We start from the raw sequence: 24,513 nt of genomic DNA, 5'->3' as shown, positions 1-24,513 counted from the left end.
AACAAGAAACAGTAAGTCCTACCACAGTGCCCGAGTAAAGAGGACCCTTTGGTTATTTTCCCAGAAATTCTTACATACTATGGAATTACACCATGTTTTTTGTTGTTGCATTTTTTTTTAATTTTCAACTTTTTATTTTGAAATAATTATAGATTCACAGGAAGTCACAAAAATAGTACAGAAAGGTTTTGCATATCTTCCCTAGTGGTAACATTTTACATTACCTATAGTACAATATTGATGCAGGATAGGGCAAATTTCCCCGAGTTGGTAAGCCCTGTCACAACCCCACCCTTTCAACATCTATCCCTAACCCCTGGCAACTTCTAATCTGTTTTCTATCTCTAATTTTGGAATCTTGTGACATCCCCCGCGCTCAACATAATGCCCTTGAGATCCATTCAAGTTGTTGCATGTGTCAATAGTTTGTTCCCTTTTATTGCTGAATAGCAGCACTCTATGATATAGATGTATCAGTTTATTTCACCATTTACCCATGGGGGGTGGGCAGGGTGGCATTTTAATTGTTTACAGTTTTTTGGCTACTGAAAAGAAAGCTGCTGTGAACATTGATGTATTAGTTTTTGTGGTGGTGCAAATTTTTACTTTGGGGGACAAATTTTTTTGCTGTGTTGTATGGTAAATGTATGCTTTAAATAACTGTCAAACTATTTTCCAGAGTGGCTATACCATTTTGCTTTCCCATCAGCAATGTATAAGAGATCCAGTTTCTCTACATCCTCAACAGCATTTGATACTGACATGGTTTTTTTTTTTTTTTTTTTTAATTTTAGCTTTCTGATAGGTGTGGAGTGATATCTCATGGTAGTCTTAATTTGAATTTCTTATAGCTAGTGATGTTGAACATTTTTTTCACATACTTATTTGCCATCCATATATCTTCATGAGTGGAATGTCTCTTCATGTTTTTTGCCCATTTGGTTTTGGGCATTTGTTTTTTAACTGTTGAGTTTTGAGAGTTATATACTCTAGATAGTACCTTTTGTCAGATATGTGGTTTGGAAATATTTTCTCCCAGTATGTAGCTTGTTTTTTTATTAAAGTTTTTCACAGAGTAAAAGTTTTTAAATTTATGAAGTTCAATTTATGGAATTTTTTTCTTTTATGGTTCATGTCTTTAGTAACAAGTTTAAGAACTCTGCCAGGCCCTAGGTTCCAAAGACTTTGTCTTGTTTTCTTTCAAAAGTTTCATGTTTTACATTTAAATCTATAATCCATTTTCTAGGATTCATTTTAATTTTTGTAAGGTGTCAGGTTAAGGTTGAGATTCAATTTTTTTTTTTTTTTTTGCCTATGAGTATCCAATTACTCTAGCACCCTTTGTTGAAAAGACTGTCTTTCCATTGAAACTACAGTCTTGATTACTGTAACTATATGTCTTGAAATCAAGTAGAGTGATTGCTCCCACTTTCTTTCTTTTTGAAAAATTGTTTTACCTACTGTAATTTCTTTGCCTTTTATATAAATTTTAGAATACTCTTGTATACATCTTCAAAGTATCTTGCTGGGATTTTGATAGGAGTTGTATTCAAACTTATGTATCGATTTGGGAGAATTGACCTATTTACTATGTTAAGTCTTCCAACCCATGAACACAGTGTATCGCTCTATTTATTTACTTTTTCTCCATTTATTTAGATCTTTGATTTCTTTCATCAGTGTTTTATAGTTTTAGCATAAAAGTCCTGTATAAGTTATGTTAGATTTATCTCTATTATTTTAAATGATTGTAAATGGTATCGTGTTTTTAATTTTTACATTCATGTGTTCATTGCTAGTGTTGCAGGATACTCAGAGAGATGGGACATGGAGGCAATAAGCAGGAAGTAGTGTTTATTGGTGCCGGCACCAGCTCGGTGGATCCACATCCCAAGGCTGAGCCCCGAGATCACAGTAGGGCTTTCCCTTTTATACATGCCTTATACTTCCTTATAGTTACAGACTTGCATGTTCTTTCTATATAAGCAAAGTGTATTTTGATTGGTTGGTGGGCAATTAGGGGAAGTGAATAACTTTCAACTATCCTAGGAAGTGGTTATCTTGGGCCTCCCTACCACATTCTCTCCTTTGATGCTCAGGCCCAAGACAGGGTCAGAGAGCATCCTCTTCATCCTGTTCTTGGTCTGAGGGCTGATATTTCCATATTGTATGATCTGACTACCTATCCTCATTCCTTCTTTACATTTATAGTCTCAGGGGTCACAAACAGAGTCCTTAAGGGTATGTTGGCCATCTTAATGGGGTGTTTCCATCCTCAGGCTTCTGCCACTTGTAGATTGGTCAGCTTTCGTTGTGACGAAAGCAGAGCTGATGTTCTTTTGATCTCCAAGCCCAGTCGATGTCTTCTTTCAGAGGGTTAGTTTGAAGGGCTCTGGAGTCTGAAATGTACTCCCAGTCTGTAGCCGCTGGCTTAAGCTTGCTATGGTGAATCCAAGGCATTATCTCGGGAACCTTTATTTTAGCAGTAGACAAGATAACAGTGAATGGGCCCCTCCAAAGAGGCTTTAAGGGTTGGACATTCCATTCCTGACCCACACCGAATCTCCTGGCCTAGTAGTCAGACTAACAAGCAGCCTTTCCCTAAGCCAGTGTTTGAGAGCCTGCAGAGTAGTAGTACTTAGAGTCAATTTGCCTATTTCCTTTAGGTCTCCTTGTATTTCCTTGATGAGAAGGGGTCTTTGCCCATACAGGATCTCGTAAGGGAAGAACCTAATCTTCTTGATTGGGGCTAGCTTCTGAGACCAGACAGGATTGGGCTTGTTCAGTTTAGCAGGGCCATAGACCCGACCTGATTCTTAATATTGCCATTGGGAGGACTTCATCCGAATGTAGACGTGTCTCCTGATTTCACATCAGTGTCCTTGAGGGGTTGGTCTGTTAAGTTGGGTTGGTTGGAAAACACTTCATCCATGACTTCCATATAATTGTGGCCTGGCTGGCTGGATCTAACGAGTGGTAAGTTGGTTGGGTTCAGGGTTTGTACTACCTTTAGGCTGATGTGTGGATTCTCGCACAGCATTCTTTGGTATCTGACTATCTGGGCATATGATTAGCCAATATTGCCCCTTATATTCCAGTAATGTTATTACTGAATGTGGTACATAAACTGTCAGTTCTTGTCTCATAGTCAACTTGTTGGCCTCTGACACAAGGAGGGCTGTGGCTGCGAGGTCTCGCAAGCAAGGTGGCCAGCCCTGGGTGATGGAGTCGAGTTGTTTAGAAAGATAGGCCACCAGGCAATGCTGGGTTCCCAACATTTGAGTCAAGACCCCTACTTCAGTGTCTGCATGCTCATGTACATATAGGAAGAAGGGTTTAAAGAGGTCAGGCAGTCCCAAACCAAGTGCATTAGTGAGGGCTTGCTTAATGTCTTCAAAGGCCTTTTATTATGCCTGTTCCCACACCAGGGACTCTTGTTCACCCCCCTTTGTGGCCTCATAAAGGGGTTTTGCCCAGACAGAGAAGTTGGGTATCCAAATCCTACAGAACCCTGCAGCACCTAGGAACTCCCAAACCTGGTGTCAGGTAGATGAAATGGGTATTAAACAGATAGCCTGTTTTCTTACCAGGCCGAGTTGGCGTTACCTCAGGATATGTGGAAGCCAAGGTATTTAACTTTATTAGTCTCAGGAGGGTGTATGGGGTGGGGACGATTGGGTGCAAGGTGATGGTAGTCTGTTTTATGGCCTGCAGGTCCTGGACTGGCTGATAATCATTGGTCCCTGGTTTTTGGATCAGAAGGAGAGGCATATTCCATGGTGACTGGAATGGCCAAAGGATCCCATCTCCAGATGTTTATGGATCCCAATCTGTGCCTTGTGAGGGATAAAATACTGTTTCTCACGTATGGGCTCTGTTCCTGGTCTGAGCTCTATCAGTACCAGATGAATATACCAGGCTAGTCCAGGGGGATTGCCTTCAGCCCATACCCCAAGTTATTTTAAAGGGAAGCTCAGGTCCAGGTTGTGGCCTTCCTACGAGACTGTAGAGGTACCATTCTTCTCCCTGGGAACCATGAGTGTCATTGATCCTTGCTTCTGGTTTCTCCAGGATTAGGGCTACTTGGCCATGGGAAGTGAAGGTTAAGTGACTTTGCTACCTCCCAGGTTGCATTGTTGGGGCAGCAGAAATGGGCGATGAGTCTGGCTGCCCATAGCCCCCACAATGGTGGCCTGTCTCTGTGCAAGGGGGCCTATGGGTTGAGTCACCACAGTATATTCTGACCTCGTATCTATCATTAAGTCAATGGGTTGGCCCCCTACACCCATTTGGACCATAGGCTCCTGGGGCCTAAAAGAATGGAGCCCAGTCTGGCCTACTCTTCTCCGTAGTCTCCCAGGGCAGCCAGGCTGACAAAATCATCTTCTGGGGCCTTGGGTGGTCGTCATGTTGGCTGGTACCGTCCTCGGAACACTTGGCCTCTTTCTCTTGGGCCTGGAGTGGACTAACTGCCCAACTGTTAGGGGCACTCATTTTTCCATTGACTCTTTTGGTGGCAATGAGTGCTGGTCATGCCCCAACCTCATTTCTGAGTGAGGTGGTTCTTCCAGTTGCCTTCTCCTCTGGCCCAGTCCCCGGCCCATCGGTGCACCTCTCCGGGAGTATCCCGATCGTTCTACCAGGGCAGCAGCGAGCAGATCTACTTTCCTTCTCATTTTTCAGTCTGCTTCCCGTTGGGGTTCTTGGTCTCAAGTGACGAACACTTTCGTTGCCTCCTCTAAAAATTGACTTGCATTTATACCAGCAAAGCCCTCAAATTTTTGCAGTTTGTGCTGGATGTCTGCCTGGGCCTGATCAACAAAAGCTTCATTAACCGTCCTCTAGGTCAAAGGGGGTGTAAAAGCGAAATGCCTCACACAGCATTTCATAGAATTGGCTTGGGCTTTCCTCAGGTCCCTGGAATAGCTTCGAGGTCTTACTCATATTCATGACTTTCTTCCCTCCTTCTCTCATACTGCCTAGGAGGACTTCCTGATAGTGCTTGAGCATCTGGAGTCCCCTGTCCTCCTTAGGGTCCCTTTGAGGGTCCTCCTCAGGGAACTGGTTTTGGGCATAGGCTTGAGCATTTAAGGTCCCTGCTAGGGCCTGTTACTCTAGCCACTTTAAAGCAGCTTGGGTGACTCACTGGTGTTCCTCTATATTGAAGAGGATCAGGAGGAGCTTCTGGCAATCAGTGCAGGTGGGCTTATGCATCTGCATGATAGATTGCAGTAGATCGATCATGGCCTGAGGCTTTTCTGTGAAGGAGGGAGTGTGATTTTTTCCATTTTAAGAGGTCAGTGGTGGTGAAGGGCTGGTACACAAAGATGCGTCAGCTGCCCTGTATGTGGCCATTCTGATCATAGTATGTGGGGCCCCGTGTTTCACGCAGGGGTAATTGGAGGGCCTTTCCTCTAGAGACTGCCGCTTTTGGTCAGGTTCCGGTTGGGCCATAGCGGGTCAAGACAGGAGGTGGCAGAGAATCTACAGAGGTCAGTGAGGCTGGATGTCGGTGCATTCCCAGCTGTTTTCATATGGACTTGGGGATAAGGGTCCCAGGGGTGTAGTTGGCTGCTCTGGGGCCCTTGGCAGGGGTGGATAAAGGAACATATAGCAGTGGGGTATCCTCCGGCTCACTTGGCAAGATTGATTTCTTTAGATCGGCATTTGGAGGTTGCAGCGGCCGGGCCCAACGTTACTCTGCAATTCTCTTCTAGACAGGCTCTCAACCAAGGGGGTCAGGACCACAGTCTGCCAACTATCAATATAAAGGAACTAATCTGTATGGCCAAGATTTCCTACAATGACCTGATAAACCCTGGCCATGACTGCCTTGTCCAAAGATCTTTCCGACAGCCACCCCACATCAAATGAGGGCCAGTCTATCTCACAAAAAGTATGAAGTTTCTCGGGTGTGAGCTTCACACCATAGTCTCCTGAAAAGCCATCCTTAAAATTCTTTATCATACATCCTAAGGTGGTCTGCTTACCTCTTGTCCACCCATATTCCACTCATTGGGTGGTGATGCACATACATTCAAGGCCTTATTTCTTCTATCTCTGGCTGCTCCCTGCGCCTCTTAGCAACTAGTGGGTCGGTATAAACCCCAACTCAGATCATTGGAGTAGACTCCTCATGGAGATCCAGTGATATCATCCTAAGCCATATGAGGTTTGCCATGGACCTGCGGATAAGGGCTCAACTCTCACTTCTCACTCAAGCACACATCATTCAAACACCACCCTCTGCCCAAATAAACCTGAGAGGTCATGGTTTCATCTCTTTCCAGAGACTACTCAGATGACCTTGGGAGTTGATTAGACTCCTGCTTCTTTAGGGGCAAGTCAAATACCTGGACCCAGGTCCTCACCAGTCCATCGGGCAGTGCTCCTCCATTGGTTCCTGTTTCTCACCAGGTTCCACTGTGCTCTTGGAGCCACTGCCCGGGTCCACTGCAAGAGTCGTTTTTCCCTACAGACAATAAGTCTGCTGGCGCCAGGTGGAGTCCACTTCTCCCAGCTTCCCAGAGGCCAAACCCTTACAAGGGAAGTGAAAAATCACCATCTCTGATCCTGGACGAGCCCCCAGAAATGTTGCAGGATGCTCGAACAGAGAGATGGGACACCGATGTAATAAGCAGGAAGTGCGTTTATTGATGCCGGTACCGGCTCATTGGGTTCACATCCAAAGGCTGAGCCCCCGAGATCACAGCGAGGCTTTCCCTTTTATACATGTCTCATACTTCCTCATAGTTACAGACTTGCATGTTCTTTCTACATAAGAAAAGCATTTCGATTGGTCGGCGAGCTGTAAGGGGAAGTGAATAACTTTTAACCATCCTATGAAGCGGTTAGCTGGGGCCTTGCTACCACACTCCGTTATAGAAATACAATTGATTTTTGTATATTTACCTTGTATCTTGAAACTGCTAAATTTACTTATTAGCTCTAGGAGTTTTTGTAGATTCCTTGAGATTTTCTAGTATACTATCATGTCATCTGCAAATAAGGACAATTTTATTTCTTCCTTTCCTATATGTATACCTTTTATTTCCTTTTATTACCTCATTGCAGTGGCTAGAACTTGCAGTTCTGTGTTGAACAGACCACCCTTATTTTTGCTTAACAGAGCCACGGTTTTTACTTTTGTGTTCTAAGCACTTTACAGATATTAACTCATTTAGACCTCATACCAATGCTGAGTTAGGTGCTATTGTGTTGGTATTCCTATTTTAAACATAAGGAAACAGGCTCAAAGAGTTTGAGTAATCTGCCCTAAAATATCAATAGCTGTGTAAAATTCACCCCAAAATTTAGTGGCTTGAAATAACAATAAACATTCATTATCTTTCACAGTTTCTGTGAATCAGGATTTCAGGAATGGCTTGGCTGGGAGATTCTGGCTTGGGGTCTTTCATGAGATTTCAGTCAGACATTATCCAGGGCTGCAGTCATCTAAACACTTGATTGGACCTGGAGGATCTGCTTCCAAGGTGGTTCATTCACATAGTGCTGGCTATTAGGATGTGTCCGTTCCTCCCCATGTAGACCTCTCTATAGGGTTGCTTGAGTGTCCTTATGATGTGGTGTCTGGCTTTCCCAAGAGCAAGCAATCTAAAAGAGCAAGGTAGAAGCTACTATACCCTTTATGGCCTAGCCTCGGTTGGCATGCATTAATCATATAGACCAGACCTGATTTAGTGAGTTCGAAGATAAATCGAAGGTATGAATATCAGGAGTCAAAGATCATTGGAAGCTGTCTTGGAGATTGTCTACTACAGCTGGTAAATAGCAGAGCTGAGATTCAACTCCAGATAATCTTCCTCTAGAGTGGGAGTCATAATCACCATGTTATAAGCCCTAACTATGGTAAGATTTGAGCTGTGTGGGAGGTACGACCTCCGTGAAGTGGGAGAAAGGCAATTGTGGAAAGACAGATGGCATTGAATTTAGGAAGAAAAATCAATTTTAGGAAAAGAACATTTGGAAATTGAATATCTGAAAATTGAGTAACTGGAAATTGATTCTCTTAAAATTATCCATACCATGAATCTTTTGAAAAGCTACCTTATGCCCCAGAGTGTTGCCTGGATAACTGTTCTGTACCTTCTCCGACCTTCTACATCTTCTGTTCTCATTCTCCACAGATGATATTGCTTCCTCATGGACAGAGAAAATTAAGCCATCCATGATCACATTTACCCTCCTCCTGCTATAGGTGAACTGCCTCTGCTCCCAAAGCCAACTTCTTGACTTGGATACTAGATCTCTTCTCCTACCAACTACTTAAGGCCATTTACCCTTCTATCTTAACTTTGTTCTACTCCCATTGTTTTCATCAGCAAGTACATGAGGCTATGCTAATCTTCCACTTGTAATTGTTCTTATGGTTCATGGTATTCTTGGAGAGACATAATTTACAGGCACAGCAGGGCCTATAAACAAACGTATGAAAGTGAAAAATTAAAGTATAAGGTAATAAATGATAATGTCCTAAATTGCATGAAATCTTTAATAATGCAATAGAAGTTTAGAAAATATAAAGATAAGTATGGTTTTAGGTGGTACATAGAGAGAACTGAGGACAGCTTTCTGTAATGCTATATTCTCCAGAGTTCTCAGTTGCAAGCAACGGAAATAGATTCTCATTTTAAGTTAGCCTATAAATAGCTCATAGAATCACTGGTAAAGCTGGAGAAACAGGCTTAGAGCCTAGACAGCTATAACCACAGGCAAAACTACTCCATAAACAGCCTGGTAAAGGCATCACTGTCCGCTAGATGGCACGCTTCACAGGCCAGGGACATGAGCACCGCACTGCTGCCAAAGCTGCCATGGAAACAGGAAATTGCTGTTGCCAGAAACACTTCCATTGACTGCTTTTTTTTTTTTTTTTCACCAATAACTCCAGATTCAGAGTCTGAGATAGCTGCATCTGATTGACCCAGCCTAAGTCAGTGTCAGCACCCAGTGCAAAAGAGGGCTGGGAAAGTAAGTATCTGGCATTTTCAGCTTCTGTAATGGGGTCTGCTTCATAAAAGATTCATAAACTGGGAAATTCTCAGATGCCGAACAGTCTCCACCTCCCCCCCCCACCCACTCCACCCAAGACATGTCTACCTACAGTTGGCCAAAGCTAAAGGGTGGGAAAAGGAAAAATCGTCATTCAAGAGGTGGTGCAGGGCAGTGGGAATGAGCCTTTGAAGAAGACTGGGAGGAGCATTCCAGGAAGTAAAGAAAGGTTAGGGGCCAAGTGCTTTGAAGAGTTCTAGAGTAGGAGTGGTCTTTGTGTTTGGATAGAGAGGAGTGTCCTGTCACCTCACCAAGGAAGCCACTTATAAGGAATAATGGAGAAAATTAGTATAAAAACAAGGAGGACTCTAGTATTAAGAATATTGAAATTTTTGCCTCTGTTAATCATCACAAAAACACAATTTGATGTGTTTTGATTACTAATGAAGATGATTATCTTTTAGTGTACTGTGGCTTAATCTCCTCTTAGAAGAACGCTAGTCATATTGGGTTAGGGTCCACACTAACAACACCATTTTAACTTAATTACCTCTTTAAAGGTCCTATCTCCAAATATAGTCACAACATATAAATATGCAGGACAGGGATGCAATTCAGCCCATAACACATATATTCTTCTTAGGTGCTTCAAGGTCATTAAGATATCCTATTTTGTTTTCCAGTAGCTTTATTATTTTACCTCTCACACCTAGGTCTATACTCATCTGGAATTGACTTTTGTATGTGGTATCAGGCTGAGGATCAAAGTTCTTTGTTTCTATTACTATATGGACATCCAATTATTGGTGACTCAGCACCAATTATTGAAAAGTTTATCTTTTCCCCACTGTATTGCGGTGGTAATTTTGTTGTAAATCAGGTGACTATATGCATTTTATTCTCTGTTCTGCTCCACTGGTCTATTTATCTTCATACTTCATCATTCCGTTATAAGTTGTCTTATATTTGAAAGTATAAGTCTCCCAACTTCATTATTCCTCAAGATTGTCTAAGGTAGTCTTGGACTTTTGTGTCCTTATAAATCTTAGAATCAGCCTGTCACTTTCCACGAAAGAAATTTATAAGAATGGTGATTGGAATTGCATTGAATTTTAGTATATGTGCTGCCAAAGTGAGCACAGGAATTGCATCGAATTTATAGATCAGTTTCAGGGGAATTAATATCTTTATAATACTGAGCCTTCCAAATCTTAAACTATATTTGGGTCTTTTAAATTTTCTTTCAACAATGTCTTGTAGTTTTCGGGTTAGTGGCCTTGCCTATCTTTTGTTAGTTATACTCACAAGTATTTAGTGTTTTATTATAATCATGTTAATGGTATCATTTAAAATTTTTTCCTCTTCTAATTGTTTATTACTATATTTAGGAATATGATTAATTTTTAAATTAAATTTATTGGGGTAACATTGGTTAATACAATTATATGATTTTCAGGTGTACATTATAATTTGACATCGATATATTCTATTGTGTTTAACACCCAAAGTCCAGTTTCCTTTTGCTACCACATAACTATTAATTTTTGTATATTGATCTTCTAATCAGTGACTTTGATTAATACTCAATTTCTAATAGTTTACATGTAGATTATTTTGTATTTTCTATGTACACACTCTTGTCATGTTTAAATAAGTTTTATCTCTTTTTTCCAATTATTTTATTTCTTTTTTTTATCTTATGGCACTGAGTAGGGTCTCCACTGTTAATTGCTCTTCATTGTAAGCCTCTGTTATTTTATTTTTATATGTTAAATATTTTTATATTTTAGGTCTGATAATTTCAAAATCTGAAATTTATGAAGGTCTGATTTTCCTGTTATTTTTTTCTAGTTCTCATTCATGGCTCTCTGTTTCCTTATGGGTTTTGCTAAATGATACCCACTTCACCTTACCTGTGAACATTTTTTGAGGTATGACTTTAAGATGGACTTGCTTCAGAAAAGATTTACACTTGCCTCTTTCAAATGCTTGGGGCACTTCGAATCTGAGATTATTTCAAATTATTGACTTGAGGTTTTTCAGGCCACGTAACAATATGAATTTGGTCCACAAACCTATATAGGAGCTGTACTGAGAGTATGAATTCTCAGGAAAGGAAGATTTCCGCTGTTCAGTAGTAAGAGTCAAGATAGGCAATTTCCTTATAATCCCTTGCAAGGAAGGCAGATTTCCTTAATTTTTTAAAAAATTACAACTTTATTAAAATATAATTCACTTACCATAAAATTCACCTTTTTAATGTTTACAATTCAATGTTTTTTAGGCAGAAACCCAGACAGAAAGGCTGTATAAACATCACCAATATAAAATTCCAGAGAATTTTCATCCCCCTAAAAAGAAACCCTGTATTTATTAGTAGTCATTCTCCATTTCTCCTTCTTCCAAGTCTCTGGCAATTGCTAATCTACTTTCTGTTTCTGTCGATTAGCCTACTCTGGACATTTAATATAAATGAAATTATTTAACATAAATGAAATTATAGGTCCTTTTGTATCTGGGTTATTTTGTTAACATAATGTTTTCAAGGTTCATCGTGTTGTAGTAAGTATTAGAACCTCATTCTGGTTTATTGCCAAATAATGTTCCATTGTACGGGCATACTGCATTTTGTTTATCCATTCATGAGATGATGGAGATTTGGATTCTTCCCACTTTTTGGCTATTATGAATAACACTGCCATTAACATCATGTACAGGTTTTTATGTGGGCATGTTTTCTATTCTCCATGGTATATAGCTAGTAGTGGAATTGCTGGGTCATACGGTAATTATATTTAACATTTAACTGTAACTGCCGAATGGTTTTCCAAAGTAGCTGCACGATTTACAACCCCACCAAAAATGTATGAGGATTTCAGTTTTGCTACATTCTTGAGAACACTTGTTACTGTCTGTTTTTGTTATAGTTATCCTAGTAGGATGAAGTATTTCATGGTTTTGATTTGTATTTCCTTGATGATTAATGATGTCAAACATTTTTTTCATGTGCTTATTGGCCATTTGTTGGTCTTCTTGGAGAAATGTCTCTTCAAATCCTTATGGCAGGTTTATTTCTAATTTACTCTTAAACTGTGGAGATAGCCATTTGGGATCCCGGTTTTAGAGGGTGTCCTCTTTTAGAAGAAGAACTTTGGGAAGACCCTGGCTATGATCTATGATTCTCAAAGTTCAGCGTTCAAGTTCACTTGGCTTGACAATATTCTTGTGGTGAAGCTCCTTCAATGGTCTTTCTGTCTGATTTTCTGCCTTTATTCAGTTTCTGATCTGAACATTTCTCACTTCTCAACTCATTGATGCATTCAAGGGAGATTTTTTCCTTCTATTTTCTGCAGCATTTTAGTTTTTTTCAGAATGAAGTTTCAACCTTGACTCCTACTTCACCATGTTGCCAGAAACAAAAGTTGAATTTCTTATGATTCTTTTACTCTCTTCCATTTCTTTTCAGTTAGTTTTTAATAACTAAATTTATTGAGGTGTAACTTAAATGCAAAGTCTCACCAATTAAATTTATAGTTCAATGAGTTTTGAAAAATACATATACTCATGTAACTATACCACAACATATAGAATATTTTCATTGCCCCCAGAAGTTTCCTTAAGCCGCTTTATAATCAATTCCTCACTCTTACCCCAGTTGACCTGCTATCATTATAGGTGACTTCTGCCTTTTCTGGGACTTCATATAGAAGGAATCATATGGTATGGACTCTTGGGCCTGATTTTTCTCCACTCAGCATAATGTTGTGGGGATTCATTCGTATTGTTGCATGTATTAGTAGTTCATTCCTTTTTGTTGCTGACTAGTAATCTATTTTTCAGATATATCACATTCAGGTAATTTTTGAGGTAAGATTTCTGCATATTTCAGGACAGAGGAAAAGGAGTCAACAAACAGGAAGAGAAGTATTACTAAATGTAGAAGATTAATATGGGAGATTCCTGTTGTATGTTCCGTATTAAATAAAATCCTTTCATCTCTTTCTTCAGCCTGTTAAATCATGATCTAAAACTCTGAATTTAGCTTTTAGTGCTAACTAATGAAATTCCAGAACCTGAACTTTAAGAGCAAGTCTCAAAAATTAACAAAAAGATGTCTATGAGCATAATGAAGATGTTCCTTGCAGCAACAGAGGAAGAAATATCATTCTGCATTATAAAACTAGTTCAAGGAATATGATTTGATAAGGAGTTGGATTGAAAGCATTTACAAAAATGTCCATCTTGTTTTCTATTTGTGCAAAATGGAGACTTGGTGTGACTATTCATAACTATTATCAACTTGCTCTGTTCTCTCTTAATATGTGTATATCTTTGGAAGTATAGTATGAATAAAGAGGTCATATAAGACTTTTGTCCTAGGGAAATTACTTTCCAAATATACCTATAGTTCTTATTAGTTTTCTTACTCGATCATGAATTTGATTTATCACCCTGATAATATTGTCCTAATTGACAATTCTATGTTCCTGTACAGTACTAACAATGCAAGTATAAATATTGTTTTCTCAAATCAAAAGAGAATTGGCATAGTGCAAAACATTGAAACCCCTGACTCTGTTAGGTTTTTTATTTTCACAAAGTGATCAAGCCTGGCCTCACTTAAATTAATGTAAAGAATAGGAATAATTGTGAAAGAAGCTTCCTCCCAAGGCAGGAAAGCATAAAATTATTTACATTTATTATAGTAGTGTGGGTACAAAATTGCAATCACATATGCTGAGAAAATATAGTTTATTTTTTATAATTGATCAAATTACCCCGATACCATTTATTGATTGGTAACTTAAATTTGTTAGTTAATAGAATCTCTTTCTCTTTCAGTTTAAACAGAATCTTCTTGGCAAAACAACTCTTTCAGGTAAATTCTCAGGCTTTTCAATAGTCTCCTCCTCTTCCTTCTTTCTAATACGTCTTCAGGGAGTGTGAAAGGGCTATGCGATCTCCTGATAAATGGAGAGAGAGAGTCTTAACATACTCTCACAGAGTCTCTGGCACCCCTGGTATCTAAAACAGTTTTCTCTCTTGCTGATCACTGGGAACCTTGTTGGCAACTACCCTTGAAGTCTACAGCAATAAAGTGTTGGTCTAATCTCTTGGCTCAATTATGACTCAGCGGCGCCTCCATTAATAACTCAGTCTCATAAATAGCAATTTTAAAATGCAGGAGTTAATAAGACATCAAAAGACACCATTAAGGAAGTAAGAAGAAAAGCTACTATAGGAGGAAAACATTTGCAATGTGTATACTTGACAAAGGACAAAAAGCAGAATATATAAGTAACCCTTAAAAATCAATAAAAGACACAATCCAATAGGAAAATCAAACAAGCAATCCATAAGAGGATTTTTTATTTATTTTTATTTTTTGGTAAGGCAACTTTTGGTTGACTTCACAGATTGCAAGGACCTTGTCAGTTTACAATCCCTTATTTTTTATGCCTACAGCACCTGGTTTTCCTAGGTGGTCTCCCATCCAAGTACTAACCAGACCCAACCCTGCTTAGCTTCCGAGATCAGACTGGATAGGGCTTATTCAGGGTAGCATGGCCATAGACTACAAGAAGATTTTTGAATGATCAATAAACCAATATTAAAAGATGTTCAATGTCATTTGTCATTAGGGACATGAAAATTAAAACAACGATATAGTATTTAAATCAATTCTGTCTACAAGATTCACAGAGGTGACTGAGTGAGAACATGTAGAGGCTAATGCTATTGAAAGGTTTTTATTACTTAGAGTTTTCATGAGAAGGGGGGCACACATGCCATGCAGAGCCACATGGGAAAGCACCAGACTTGGTCAGGAGGCAGAAGCAGGAGTGAGAGGAAAGTATAGGCCACAGACTTCACTAAAGTTTTTGCAAGAAAGGTAAGTCTGGCCAAGGTAAACAGTTTAGGATTGGTTGGTTTGAATAATTGGCTGGGCTATAGGAGTGGGCTCTTGTTGTCTTGTACCTAACCCTGGGTGATTTACGGCAAGGGAAATATTGGCTTGGTGTGTGAGAGTTAGATAAAGGATAAGGTTGGAGGGTTTGTAACATCCTGTTTGCATGTTTGCAAAAGCTGGATTGTAGGGGAGTTGTAAACAACTTTGGCTGTTAGTTTGGCCCTCTTGATTAATGGGCTAAATAAACAAATGCAGAATCTAAGAAAAAAACAGTTAAAACAGCACCAAATCTATTTAAAAAGCTGAAAGTAAAAAGACAAACCAACTAGACTAAAATCTGGCAAGGATGTGGATCAGCTATAATGCTCATATACTGCTGGTGTATGAAGTTCAAAAATAGGAAAAACTAATCAAGGGTATTAGAAGTTATAGTGGTTTTGTCTTTTGCGGGGGAGTGTTACTAAAAAAGGAGGAGCACAAATAGAATATTGAGCTGGTAGAATCTTTTTCTTTGACTTAATTAACAGAAAACAACAGATAGAATACACATACTAATATATATTTATATACGGTCTCATGGTTACGTGAATTCTCTGGGTCTGTGCCATAATTTAGTACATAGGGATCTTAACTACCTTATCTATTTCATAAGACATATTGCTGGTATTGACATAATAAGAAATATATGTTTGGTCTCTGCCCCTAGTTCCTGACACAGAGTTCCTAAAAGCCTTGTAATTTCATGAGCGATGGAGATGATAGAAGCATATTACACAGAGCTCCTAAATTCCTCGGGATTTTCTGGGTGATCAGAATGTCTCTTGTTCTAATGAGGTGACTCTTGGTGGGCTCCTGGTTAGCTTCAGGATGAGGCTGTCACCAGAAAGTCCAAGCCATAATTGGAAGCTTGGAATTTCAGCCCCACCCACTAGCCTCTGAAAAAAGGAGAGGGGCTAAGATTGACTCAGTAATCAATGGCACGTATGTGATGAAGCTTCTGTAAAAATCCCTGAATTCTGGGTTGGCGAACACATCTACATACCAGAAGGGTGGCACATAGTGCTCAGGATCCTTCTGGACCTCACCCTATGTGTCTCTTCATCTGTCTGTTCATTTGTATTCTTTATAAGAAACCAGTAAGGGTAAGTAAAATGTTTCATTGGGTTTTGTGAGCCATTATAGCAAATCATCAAATCTGAGAAAGGGGGTCGTGGGAACCCCTGATTTGTAGCTAAATCAGACAGAATGGGTCCACTGAATTGATGACATCAGACTGACAAGTCTTGTAGAGTATTAAACAGCAGGTAACTTACATGATTTAGGGACATATGTATATTAAAGGGCAGGAAGATTACAGTATACAAAAGACTTCCACTTCATCAAAATTTTTTGGTGTTTTGCGGTTTTGCATACAGGTGTCTCTTCCAAAATGAAGTTGTTTTACTTGTGCTTCCTAAGCTAAATGGAAAAAACAAGAGACATCACTTGGGTGGGTTTAGAGACTATTTACCATACTTGGGTATGCTGCTCTGACCTTACCTGGTCACCTGAATTGAAGCCATATTTGAATGAGACTCTGAGGAAGAGAAGGTTCTCCAGCTGGTCCAGTCTGCAGTGCCACTTGGTCCTCATTATCCTTTCAATGTTCACAGTGTTTGTGGCAGATTGAGGTACTACATGGAGCCTGTGGCAAGTTCTGACAGGAGAATCACTATAGAGGCCCTTTGACCATGACCTTTGGCAAGTAGATATTCTCTCTTTGAGAATCAGCTCTTAGCTTGCTGCTGGGCCTTGGATGCAGAATGACCATGGAACTCGAGCTGTTCATCATGAGCTGGTTACTATGCGGTCCTTCCAGATATGAAGCTGGATATGGATCCATCATCAAGTAGAAATAACATATACAAAATAAGGCTAGAGAAGATTCTGAAGACACAAGTGGCTCACAGGACCCAAACCCCTCCTTCTGATGCATTGCTGCTGCTTCCACCACTATGACCTAATGGGATGTGCCCTGTCACCAATTGACTACAATGGAAAAGAGTCAAAATTAGTTTATAGTTGTCTGTCTGATACGCTGGCATTAGAAAGAAATGGATGCCTACAAAATCAGGTGTCCCCGTCCCGCTAGGCTGACCCTAGAGGACCCTGGGAACAGGCAGGACTTCAAGAAATATATCTGTCTAGTTTTCCCAAAATGTGTGTGTGTGGGGGGGGGGAGCTGAGGTAAGAATTTATACTGATTTATAGATAGAGGTTAATGGTATAGCAAGATGGAGAATTAGGAATAATATTGAGAGAGTGAGTTTGAAGAAGAATGATGTGAATTAAACTTTCAGAATGATTCCCAAATGTCAGACTCTTTGTCAGGTTCAGTTGCAGATCACAGATATCACTCTAGCTTAAGGGGAAAAGGTGGCTTATACAATATCTGGAAGTCCTAGAGAAATAAGTTTTATGTGGAGCTTACAGGAACAACCACCTGCCCCCGGAATCTCACTGATTCGGCTATGCTTGGGTGAGCTATGACTACCATTGCAGGAAACCATCAGATCGGCAAGCTATTAACCATAGAACCACACTTCCTCTGCTATGATCCACAGCAGCGGGTGGGTACTTCAACACTCCACCTCCTCCCCGCTGAATTCAGTTAACTCAGTTTTAAATTCAAGTCTCATATAAGCGCATCTATCTGATTGGCAGAATCTTAATCACATGTGGAATACTAACTTCAACAAGATCTAAGACTTAAAGTTTTTAGCTTTCTAGGCTGAGTATAGGAAGGCACACTAGAAGGTGGGTATAATGTAAGTCAGCAAACCAATCTATTCTAGTGAAATTTGTGTTCCAGAATTAGAAGAGGCTCTCAGCAATCAGGTAGACAACATGACTTGTTCTAAATGGTGTCAGGTTTCTACCCTAGTTACCCCAGAGGTTGCCCTATAAGCGCATGAACAAAGTGGTCATGGGGCCATTGGTGAGGGTCATGCAAGGGCTCAACAATATGAACTTTCTTATACTAAGACTGACCTGACTACTGCCAACTGGGACCCCTTCCGTCATGGTGGTGTTGGAAAACATTCCACAGTTATCTCATGAATCCAAGAAAAATTTTAGTAATCAGATCTTTAGAAGAAAAGGAACCAGGGTAACTTCTGGAATCTAAGCAGCTGGAGTTATGCAGACAATTGCCAATAATGTGACTCAGCTTGTAATGGTTCTATGCATTGATTGGTGTCTTCCAGTGCAAAACTCCCAGGAGAAACTAAATGATTGGCTCAACTTGAGTCAGATATCCATCCATGCTTCAATCAACTATGACCAGGGAATGGTATTGCAGAACACAAGTGTGATTGAAAATGGTCTTTTGGGGGAGGCAGTTCCTAGAGAAGGATGAATTTGTTGTGAAGACTACAACGAATTATGATATACCAAACAAAGAATATTATAATTTAACTTCTCAAGCTATGATTTCTTAGTCTCAACTTGACCATAAGCTCTTCGAGGACAAGAAAGATGAGGCATAATTATTAATCTCTCAGAACATAGCTCATATGACAACTATTGATAACGTGAAGGAGATCCAAGTTACATCTGACTCTGGGATTCATTCTTGCCTTAGCGGGTTTGATGAACCAGTGGAGAGGGCCTGATAAACTAGTCCTGATAAACTTGAAACCATTCTTGAGACAGAACTCATTTTAAGGGAAGAGAGAATCTGACATAAACTTTAACGAAGCTGGGCAGCTCTAGGTGCAGGGTGTGGGTTTGTGGACAAGTGGGCTTCATTGCAGAGTTCCTCAAATGTTGATATCTATAGACCTTTGCTCTAGAATGATTCCGTTTCTTCAAGGGAGAACCCTCCAGTCTCCTGGCTAGGAATATGGACTTCCCTGCTTGCATTCTGGAAGCAGGTTAAAAAAAAAAAAAAAAAAAAAAAAAAGGAAGGTCTTGCCAGGCTTTTGTCCTTTTTTAAGTATAATATCTCATCATCCTCTTCTGCTTGTGGAGACTGTTCCAGGGAAGGGAAGGAACTGTCACTACCTGGCTTTATAGGCTGAAAAGAGATGAAGGGATCCATCTGCTCCTTATAGCAACTTTCAACCCAACTCTACTGTTTCAGTACCGCCCCAAATTCCACCTTCATAGGTACCTAGGGTCTATAAGACAATGAAAGTTCTGAGTATGGATCGTTGGTTTCTTGTTCGCTTCCCTACATGCCTAAATTTCTGCTTTGCTGTTACCTGTCACCATCCACTTTATGGCTCCCGAGTTTTGTCAACATCTTCTGTCTGCTTTCATCATTCCTCCCATTCCCTTTGTCCTTATGTATTTGTGCCTTTTTAACTCTCTTGTCTTTTTTTCTCTTTAAATTGAGGTAACATTCACATTACAACAACAACAAAAAACATATTAAAGTGAATAAACTAGTGGTATTTAGGGCATTCCTATCTCCAGATAAGGTCACATTCAGAGATACTGGGGGTTAGAACTCCAACATATCTTTTTCTGAGGGACACAATTCAATCCATAAAGGGGGCATGGATATTAGGTGGGAACTAGCATCATCTACCACATTTACTTAGAGAAAGAATCGTTGAACTTATCATCTGCCACAGGATGAGGAGCTCGTTTAGGCAAGGGCAGCCTGGGAATAGGAGTCAGAGCCCAGGGGGGATAAGGAGGGTGTCTATTCCACAGGGTAATCTGCTGTGAGATGTCCAAGCACGGGTGGATTCAGGAGGGTGTTCCCAGGTTGGGGGCTGGCAGAAGCAGCCTGGCACAGGATGTCAGAGTACAAGTAGAGTGAGAAGAGAGCCTGCTCAGGGGAAGGGTGGTGGTGATGGCAGTAGGAGGTTGGTTACACACTGGGAGGCTAATCAATAAGTAAAGTTCACTGGTCATTTGGATTTCCTCTTTCGAGAACTTATCAAGTATTTTGTCCATTTCAGTTGGGATGTCTGTCTTTTACTTATTTTTTTAAATCGTTGTTTATATATTGTGGCTACGGGTCTTTTCTTTAAAAAAAAAATACAGAATGCTTCACAGATTTGCTTGTCATCTCTGCCCAAGGGCCTTGCTAATCTCTTTTTCGTTCCAATTTTAGCGTATGTGCTGTCGAAGCGAGCACATGTGAGTCCTTTTTATGTGTAGCACATGACTTTTTCTACACCATTCTCTTAATAGTGTCTTTTGATAAACAGAAGGTGTTAATTTTCATGAAGTCAAATGTACCTTGTTAATTGTGCTAGCCTCAGTTTCCCAGAAATCAGAGCTTCATTTTATTATTATGGAGTCGAGGAAGCAAGTATGAGAAACAAAGAGAGTGAAACAGGAAAGAAAGAAAGGAGAAACAAGAGGATGTTTCATCAACCTGGCTGCCACTAAATTAAACTGATTGCTGGATCTAAGGACTGTGTCCTCAATAAACAAACTTTATCTCAAGATCATCCTGGGAGAAGTGAGATAAGGGAAGAAGTGGGGGGGGGGGGCAGGGGGGAAACTACTTAATGGCTCCCGTCTCCCATTGGCTAAAATTCTACTCCATGGGGCATTATCTCCTTCATACATCCAGGTTGCACATACGAATTTAGACCTTAAAAAAAGAAAAACAGAACACTTTACTGCCATTTTAGTAGGGTTTGGGTACTTAATAGTGTTAAATGCATGGATTGAACTTACTATTGCTAATATAGTCATATTTTCTAAGTGGTTTTTACTGGTGTGTAGGAACACTGGTGATACCAGGGAATTGCCATTCTAGCCGCTGAGCAGAGAGTGTCTATTCTCAGTTCTCATCTAAAGACTGTCAACATTTTTATCCTCCTACCACTTGGCACACAGCTTCCCATAAAACTATCGCTCCAAGCAGAAGGTTGACGATAGTTTTGTTCAACTTGCATGTAGTGGCATGGGTGTCCTTGGCTTCAAGCTGAAAACCTGGCCCAGGTTCTCCACCTCCTAGAAGGCATTTATATCTCTATCCATAGGAGACAAATCTCTGACTGCTACCTTTGCTTCTAGACTTATATTCAAAGCCCAGGAGGTCTGTGGCTTCAGCATGTTTACACAGATGTTTATCTTATTTTAAAGCTTAGGTCTCTTTTTTCAAGTTTTATCTATCATTATTATATGTCTGCTATAGTGTGTGTGTGTGTGTGTGTGTGTGTGTGTTAAAAGCCTTAACCCATTTCACCATTTCATCAGAAGTCTAGTAAGAGTTTCCTAAATTGATGACAGATAACGGTTGTGACAGGATGTTAATTAGATTCTCCCTGTTGTCTTTGGAGTTTCAGCAAAAGCATCAAAAGCAGAAAGTGACACAACAGATGCCAGGTAGCCCCTTCCCTTCTCTACCTCAGAGAGAGTGGGGAAGAGATCGTGAATCAGTCTGCTAGCATTGCTACTCATCTACAGTGAGTCTATATAAGAAAATGAGGATTGTGTTGGAGAGTTATCCATGGGCTCTATATTTCCTCTCCTGCCACTCTGGGGATAAAGGAGGGTCATTCCCCTTGCCTAAAACCAAGTGAGATGGAGACCTCCACTAGCACCTCAGAATGTTTGGCTTATATATCCTGGGGTTTCAAAGTCTATAAGGACTGATATCCTAACTACCACCTGAGGAAGTCCAAGAGCAAGATGCTGGCTGACTTGCTACCCTGAGATGGTGAGTAAGGTGGGTGGCATGGAGAATGGGTTTTACTACCCTTGCCGGTAGGGCAAAGATGCATAAGTTGTCCTGTGGGCCAAGTATACCTAGAAGGAAATTGACCCGGAGTAATTTTAAAAGGATCCTTCCCATGAGGGGTGCCCAGAGAGGAAAGGGCCCCAGGAGACTGAATTTTACATGAGATGAACATCTAGAAGGCCAAAGACTGGTGAGGCAGAGGAGTCATAGGCATTCAGCCAGAGGAGGAACATTGTCCCAGTCCTAACAAGAGAGTCATAACAAAATCCACAAAATGATATAAGAGAGAAAGAGCCATTTGTGAATCCTCCATGTTTGAAGATAACAGCATCCTGCAAAAATTAGGAAAGACTATGCTCTTTTCCCCTAATCCCGTCTTCTCCTGCACCAAACCCTTGGGGTGTGTGTGGAGGGGTAAGGGTCAGGGTGGGAGTGTCAGAAATAGCAGTTAGCAGTGGGACAGGCAAAGTAAACTCGGAGGAGTAAAGACAGGGATGTGGAGAAATCTGGCACACCTCCCTTCATCACAGCAAGCTTTATGGCTGAAGCAGGGAAGAGCTGGGGAGGGGAGAACTTTTAACTTATATGAACTTTAAAGTTGTAATTGTTACCCTGGGCAAGATATTTTCACTACTATAATAAGACAACTCGTGTGACTAAAAACTACTTGAAAAGTGAAAGAATCTGTAAGAGATTTCATGCAGGACATGGAAAGAACTATGCAAAAGGCAGACTAAAGGGGAAGCAGAAGAGGCTTCTGATTATATGCCATGGAAACCAGCTGCCTTGATAAAAAATAATTATTCAATATTAGAAAAGGATTGAGAGAGAAAAGTTGATACAGAGTATAACTCTGATTTAAAATGTATTGACTCCAAGTATCTATAAATACCTATTCATTTTCTTCACATTTACTTAGATCCCACCAAAACCATGAGTAACCAAAATTCATATATAGGCTAATAAAGATAGGGTATACTTCTGGTATAGTTGAAATTATTTTTCATTAAAATAACTTTTATGGGTTTTTAATTTTATATAAATTATATAAATAACCACAAAGTCAGAAAATTCAGATGAGAAACAAAACAACTAAAAAACGCCTCCATAATAGTCAGATTAGGTAAGGTTGTACTGTGGTAGCAAAATGTCCCTTGAATTTCAGTGCTTAACATAACAAAGTTTTATTTTGTGCTCACGGTACGTGTTCAACTCAGGGTAGGGGTGATACTCTGCTTCACAGAATCACTCAAGAGACCCAGGTTGACAAGCTGTACCATCTGGAACACATGGCTTCCTTAGTTGCCCACAAGAGAAGAGAGAGCATGGAAATCTTATATAACTACTCATTCTGATTGGGCCTGGAAGTGATACAAGGTGCTTTCATTCACATCTTATAGTGGCTGGAAATAGTCAAATGGTCCCCTTTCTGAAACAGGGAAGGAAGTTTCCTCTTCCTCGTGCCCACAACGAGAAGAGAACCAGATTTTGGTGAACCCTGGTAATGTGTCCTAGATCTCCTAATCTTACCAAACCAGAGATGACTAAAATCAACTTCTCTAGACTATTTTATATGGCACTTTCACGTACATAGACTGTCACTTCTTTCTGACAGGCCTCTTATGCTGTGGAGCTTATGTATCCAAATCTCTGAGTGTAGGTCTCCGTTTCATAGGACATATTATAAAATGTATTCAATACTGCTCAGAAACCTTGCATATAGCTCATATTTTCTGGTTAAGTGCCATCACTTTCTCAGATTGCTTTACTTTTATTTTCAACATCAGTCCTAGTGTTGTTTTCTTTTCACAAAGAAATCACATTAAAATAATCTCTTTATTATTAAATAACACAACCAAAAGAAAACAACAGAATTGGATTGAGATGTAGATAATTAGCATTTGGCAGATTTTATTCATTAACTGCTAACTTTTCCCTCACTATGACTTCCAAGTATGCAGGTAATCTCAATTCATGTTTCAAACAAAATTAGCTATTCATCCGTGAAAAATAATTTTAGATTTTAATAGATGTGAGAATTTATATACAAAATCCCAAGTAAATATGGAAAATAAAATCCTAAAGTATTAAAACATATATAAAAGATTGTATTGATAATCTTGACATGATTAAGTTCTCTTTGAGCCACAAAACCCAAAAGTCAGGAACTAGAAATTCGAATGCCTACAGGAAACAGGCAGGTAATATTAAGGAGTGAATTAAGCTGAGCATAAGAAAAGCAACTAGTAAAAATTTTCATTTATTTTTACTGAACTATGATGTAAGTGTATGCCATTATACAAATACATAAAATGGGATACATTTTAAATTTAATATGTAAACACGTAAATTAGAAAACGGAATCTTTTATAACTAAATTTCTTTGTTCTGCCTTTGCTTTAGAGTTAGAAACTTGATTTTCATACCAATTTTAGGCATTGTTTCTCGTTGATAGATGAAAACCGCTAAGCCATTGTTTTATTTTGAAGAGTTTGGTTAGAGTCTGCATGTTTTGACCATTGCTTTTCTTCTTTGGTGTGTCTTCTTGATTATTATTACACTTACTATGCAGGGCCCTGAGACTGGGGACTACTCCTACAGCCAGGGGTCCAGAAAAATTCTGGTCAGAGTGGAGTATTTGAATCATTCAAAAAAAACTCCAGGCCTTCAATCATGTTGTGGATTCCTGGCGGTGAATGCTCTTCCACATGGGCACAAGCGTTCTGGTTGAGAGCAAAAATTTACCGGGATGTCTGCTTTGGGTTGGGTTCTTGCCGCTTCTCCGCACCTACTCATTCTCAATTTCAACCTCTAGAAATCGAGCAAACTGGACAGTAAACTGAGGGCTGTCGCTCAGCTTCTGTTGGGAGGCCAGGACATTCGTGGGCACTCTTGTCGC

At 39.9% G+C, this 24,513-nt stretch overlaps 1 non-coding gene and 1 pseudogene across 1 annotated transcript; both read right to left on the bottom strand.

Moving 5' to 3' along the window:
• Positions 1-14,469: 14,469 nt before the first annotated feature.
• Positions 14,470-14,588, bottom strand: LOC118606570 (annotated as a pseudogene).
• A 5,362-nt stretch (positions 14,589-19,950) lies between these two features.
• Positions 19,951-20,054, bottom strand: LOC118606433. Its single transcript, XR_004952386.1, has one exon. It is a non-coding gene; the product is annotated as a U6 spliceosomal RNA (small nuclear RNA).
• Positions 20,055-24,513: the final 4,459 nt, after the last annotated feature.

This window comes from Rousettus aegyptiacus, unplaced genomic scaffold (assembly GCF_014176215.1).
Source record: "Rousettus aegyptiacus isolate mRouAeg1 unplaced genomic scaffold, mRouAeg1.p scaffold_m13_p_1, whole genome shotgun sequence".
Taxonomy (NCBI): domain Eukaryota; kingdom Metazoa; phylum Chordata; class Mammalia; order Chiroptera; family Pteropodidae; genus Rousettus; species Rousettus aegyptiacus.
Note: the sequence above shows the minus strand (reverse complement) of the source record. Positions and strands in the feature narration are given on the sequence as shown.